Genomic DNA, 6,000 nt, shown 5'->3' with positions numbered 1-6,000 from the left:
AATATGAAAGTGTAATAACCGGGTTGGACGAAAGGGGGCAGCACCGATCCAAATATTTAATTTCAAGAAATAGACATGAATTACAGTCAAAGGCGTTTTTGTCTCAGCAAATCAGTTTGCATGCGATGATGAATGATTCAGTGAGCAGTGCAACCGTGTAAAGCATTTCTGTTTGGCTACTAAAGAAGGATTGACTATTACAGCCGAATCTGGACAAAAAAAGCGTTGTAAGAAAGCGATAAAAAACACCTTTGCCTACCATATCTCTAACAAGCATGTTTTTTTCCCATTAATTAAAGTTTATCCTCGTCACAGTAAATCTGGTCCTAGAAACAACAGATTTGATTTGGGACTACACCCTGTATGGGATACCAGGCTATCGCATTGCAGAAATATCTTCACACTCACAAACACACACCTATGGCCAGATCCGTGAAATTATAGAGCAACTCGGGAGTTTTGAGGATGGATTTGGACTGAACTTAATGTCAACAGTCTGCCACAATAACTCAGGACTATTGCATTTGATCACTGCACACCTCAACAACGTTTAGATGTATTAAATGGACATTTAATGCCACCCAGATGAGGGTGGGTTCCCGCTTGAGTCTGGTTCCTCTAAAGATTTCTTCCATATGCCATTTTAGAGTTTTTTTCTTACCACAGTCACCACTGGCTTGCTTATCAGAGACAAATTTACAATCATAAACAACAATCTTATTCATTCTTTATTACCACCTTATCTGTTTGAAGCTGCTTTAACAAAATGTCCGTTGTTAAAAGCGCAATACAAATAAATAAAAAAACATTTAAATTGAATTGAACCCTGGGGCAATTTAATGCCGTCAGTATTAAGTTAAAGCCGGAATAACAAACACAATTTAAATTCAAGATTTATATGGATTGATGCAACAGATTGTTGGATATCTTGCATTGAGTTTAAATCGGGGGGCATCAACCGGTCGTTTTATCTAATCTACATGCCATCATGGAATTTAGAGGAAATGTTTTATCTAAAATCTGACTGCCAGAACAACTCCACTATCCAAAATCAATTTCTAAAAGGCAGAACGTCCTAAAATACCACACAGGCATTAAATAGGGTTGGCTGTTTTTATGAAATTTTGGCCCAGACTCTAAAGCTGTGGTAAAAGTAAATGTTCTAAGCTAACACTTGGGCCCCTTTTGGCCCACAATAGACTTGTCATTGCAGTTTGGCACTATGCACAAAAACCGGATTTGACAAATCATGCTTATCCTCTTAGTGACAAATTTGGTCTTGTAGATCAGAATTGCTTTAACAAATGTGAGCATTTGTGGGAGAAACAATAAAGACTGTACAAGGCAGATGACTAATCACATTTAGTATTTTGGGGAAAAAATGTAATCACGTAAGCACAATACAAGTGGGAGGATAAGACCATTTCTCTCTCTTTCTCTCTCCTATTCCTGCCTGGTACCATTAATCCATACTGATACATCTGTGTCTGTGTAAATAAATGTACAGAATGTAAAGGAAATTTGAATGAAGTTTAAAAAAAAAAAAAAAAAAAAAGGTAATCCAAGACAGTTTGATATCTGCTGCAAAAGTCTGAAACCCTCTTCTATGTTTTTATACTGCAATGGTTCATTGCACAAGTTTAAAGATAAGTGTGCTTATGTGAGAGTCATTATTGCTAACTGTTTGATTCAGAATTGCAAGCTCAAATTGTAAAGATATTTTACTGTTTTAGGAAAGCTTCCAATATTTTAGCAATGCAAAATACAATGACTTACAGACTGTAATCCAAATATTGTTTTAAGATTCAGTGCTGTCTTATTTACATTTCAATGCCAAACCACAAAAGGGTTAAGTTTTTATGCTCCTAAAATTAATTACTATTTATAGTCACATCAAGGTTCTTTGGTAGCATTAATTACTACATTAATAAACTGCAGGTCATATGAACCATTTAACCCCACAACAGCTTGGCAACACCTGGAAGTGGGAATTATGGCCGCTAACCCTCTACGAAGTCCCACTCTCAAAGGTGGAAAAGCTGGAGAGACTGGTCGGCTCATACGTAAGGAAGTGGCTTGGCCTTCCCAGGTGCCTCAGCAGTATTGGACTTTATGGCAAAGGGATACTACACCTGCCCATTTCCAGTCTGGTAGAGGAGTACAAGTGTGCCAAAGTCAGACTGGAGATGATGCTACTGGATTCGAGTGATCCATTTGTAGCCCAAGCGGCCCCCATCTTGGCCACCGGAAGGAAGTGGACCCCGATGGCTGCAACTGAGCAGGCAAAGGCAGCACTCAGACACAAGGACATCGTGGGCCGAGTGCAGGAGAGGAGGAGTGGTCTTGGACTTGGGGCCAGTACACCAGTGTGGAGCAAGGCCTCTCCATCTCAGAGACGCAAGATGGTGGTCCAGGAGGTACGGCGGGAGGAGGAAGCAAGAAGGTGCGCCCAGGCAGTGGCACAGGCAAAGCAAGGGCAGTGGATGGCATAGGAAGGAGTGGAGAAGAGGAAGATCTCCTGGAAAGAGCTGTGGGAAATGAAGACATTCAGGGCAAGCTTTACCATCCGGGCTGCCTATGATGTCCTGCCTTCTCCTGCAAACCTAAGCCAATGGTATGCTGAGGACCCCACGTGCCCTCTATGCCCAAGTCTAGCAACACTGAAGCACATCTTAGTGGGATGCAAGACTAGCCTCACCCAGGGGCGTTAAACCTGGCGGCACAACCAGGTGCTGAAGTGTCTTGCTGCAGTGTTGGAAAATCGACGGACAAATGTGAATGCCCTTCCTCCCCCATCATCCCAGTGGCAGCCAACACCATTTGTTCGGGAGGGTAAAGGTCAAGCCAACCTCACCACCATAAGATCAGACTATGGTCAGCTGGGTAGAGCACGGGACTGGAAGCTGCTGGCAGACTTGAATAAGAAACTATGCTTCCCAGCTAAAATTGCAGCCACCAACCTGCGACCAGACTGATTCTGTGGTCAGCCTCGCTCAAACTTGTCTACATCATCGAGCTCACCGTTCCCTGGGAGGGTGCAGTGGAGGAGGCCTATGAACGGAAATGGCTGAGGTACGCTGAACTTGCAGCCGATGCACAACAACAAGGCTGGAATGTAAAGGTACGCCCAGTGGAAGTAGGTTGCAGAGGGTTCGTAGCCCTCTGTGGGTGAAGAGAAAAGACTCTGCCTGGGTCTTTAAGCGAGTTGATGGCATCTAGGGAGTGAACCTGGGAGGCTGGGATTCACTGCTGAACCCTCTGGAGGTTTCAGCGAAACACCCAGGAAGGAGGGCGCCCACTTGACAACCCAAAGGGTGCCATCACTCAGTGGCCCTTTCCACAGAGTCTTAGCAGTGCCTCAGTATACTGAGTTGAGAAGGAGCCACCTCAGGAGAAGGAAGGACTGAGGAGTAGTGTGGCAGAGGGTGCCACCACTGAATAGACTATCCCACAGAGTCTCATTGGTGCCTCAAGTATGTATCAAGGGATATCAACATCAAGTCCTACACAACAGCTCTTCTCACAGGTATGGATTAATATTTGCTTAAATGTTATATATATATATATATATATATATATATATATATATATATATATATATATATATATATATATATAACATAGCTGTTATATATATATATGTAAACTGTATATAAAATATATATATATATATATATATATATATATATATATATATATATATATATATATATATATATATATATATATATATATATTTTATATACAGTTTATATCACTGTGAGAGACATAAGCTAAATAAAAAAAATCCAGAAATCACAATGTATGATTTTTTAACTATTTATTTGTATGATACAGCTGCAAATAAGTATTTGAACACCTGAGAAAGTCAATGTTAATATTTGGTACAGTAGCCTTTGTTTGCAATTACAGAGGTCAAACGTTTCCTGTAGTTTTTCACCAGGTTTGCACACACTGCAGGAGGGATTTTGGCCCACTCCTCCACACAGATCTTCTTTAGATCAGTCAGGTTTCTGGCCTGTCGCTGGGAAACACGGAGTTTGAGCTCCCTCCACAGATTCTCTATTGGGTTTAGGTCTGGAGACTGGCTAGCCCACGCCAGAACCTTGATATGCTTCTTACAGAGCCACTCCTTGGTTATCCTGGCTGTGTGCTTTGGGTCATTGTCATGTTGGAAGACCCAGCCTCGACCCATATTCAATGCTCTAACTGAGGGAAGGAGGTTGTTCCCCAAAATCTCGCAATACATGGCCCCACTCATCATTCTTCTTCCTCCAAACACGTTTAGTGGAATTATGACCCAAAAGTTCTATTTTGGTCTCATCTGACCACATGACTTTCTCCCATGACTCCTCTGGATCATCCAAATGGTCATTGGCAAACTTAAGACGTTCCTGGACATGTGCTGGTTTAAGCAGGGGAACCGTGACGTCTTAGTGTATTACCAACAGTAACCTTGGAAACGGTGGTCCCAGCTCTTTTCAGGTCATTGACCAGCTCCTCCCATGTAGTTCTGGGCTGATTTCTCACCTTCCTTAGGATCATTGAGACCCCATGAGGTGAGATCTTGCATGGAGCCCCAGTCTGAGGGAGATTGACAGTCATGTTTAGCTTCTTCCATTTTCTAATGATTGCTCCAACAGTGGACCTTTTTTCACCAAGCTGCTTGGCAATTTCCCTGTAGCCCTTTCCAGCCATGGAAAAGGCTATTTTGTCTCTAGTGTCTTTGGACAGCTCTTTGGTCTTGGCCATGTTAGTAGTTGGATTCTTACTGATTGTATGGGGTGAACAGGTGTCTTTATGCAGCTAACGACCTCAAACAGGTGCATCTAATTTTGGATAATAAATGTAGTGGAGGTGGACATTTTAAAGGCAGACTAACAGGTCTTTGAGGGTCAGAATTCTAGCTGATAGACAGGTGTTCAAATACTTATTTGCAGCTGTATCATACAAATAAATAGTTTAAAAATCATATATGGTGATTTCTGGATTTTTTTTTTGATTATGTCTCTCACAGTGGACATGCACCTACGATGACAATTTCAGACCCCTCCATGATTTCTAAGTGGGAGAACTTGCAAAATAGCAAGGTGTTTAAATACTTATTTTCCTTACTGTATATGTATATATAAATCCCATTGATAAATGTCAATTCAACAAATAGTCGTTAGCTTACTTTTACTTAGTGGTGGTATGATGCTTGCTTTGGTTTATGCAAGGGCTAATTATTTAATGATTCAGCCTGTTGGTTTAATTATTAAAATAAATAATAGTATGCAAGTGTTTAAAAGATTTTATACTGATGTACAGGGTGAATCATTATGAAAAGAATACTACTATTACTACTGCTACTACTATAAGAAATTATAATAATTATTATTATTATTATAATTAGTAGTAGTAGTAATAGTAGTAGTAGTAGTAGCAGCTTGGTTTGGATATAATTGTGGATTGTCTGCTTTCCCAATAGTTATTTTGCTATGTAGCTCTCGTTTTTTTGTACATGCTGCTACAGGAATGCAAAGGCAGTTCACCATCATCGCTTGTCACAATCTTCACTGATGGGCTGTGAACTGCATGACCCTACAAATGGCTTTCTATATCTTTACTTGTACTGAAAAGTTTTAGTCAAAAGGACTGGTTTTATAAATAACAACATTTATTACGATTGTTTTTGCGTAACGTTACATATTTTTAGGTGACATCAAATGACTGTAATTGCAATTGACTTCAGACTGAATGCACTAGGCAAAATTTAAATACTTTTATTATTCAAATCAAATCAAATAAAATTTTATTTGTCACATACACATACATACAGGGTACGACATGCAGTGAGATGCTTATAACGACGTTCCGGCATGAGGGAATAGGATGGGAAGAAAAATAATACAAAGAAAAAAAGAAGACTGATAAATAAATTATAAAAACTATATAAAATTAAATATAAGAATATATAAAGATAAATATATATATGAAAAAAAGGATGTATATACAAAA

The sequence above is a fragment of the Silurus aristotelis genome (genome assembly GCF_946808225.1).
Source record: "Silurus aristotelis genome assembly, chromosome: 19".
Taxonomy (NCBI): domain Eukaryota; kingdom Metazoa; phylum Chordata; class Actinopteri; order Siluriformes; family Siluridae; genus Silurus; species Silurus aristotelis.
This window is presented reverse-complemented; position numbering follows the sequence as displayed.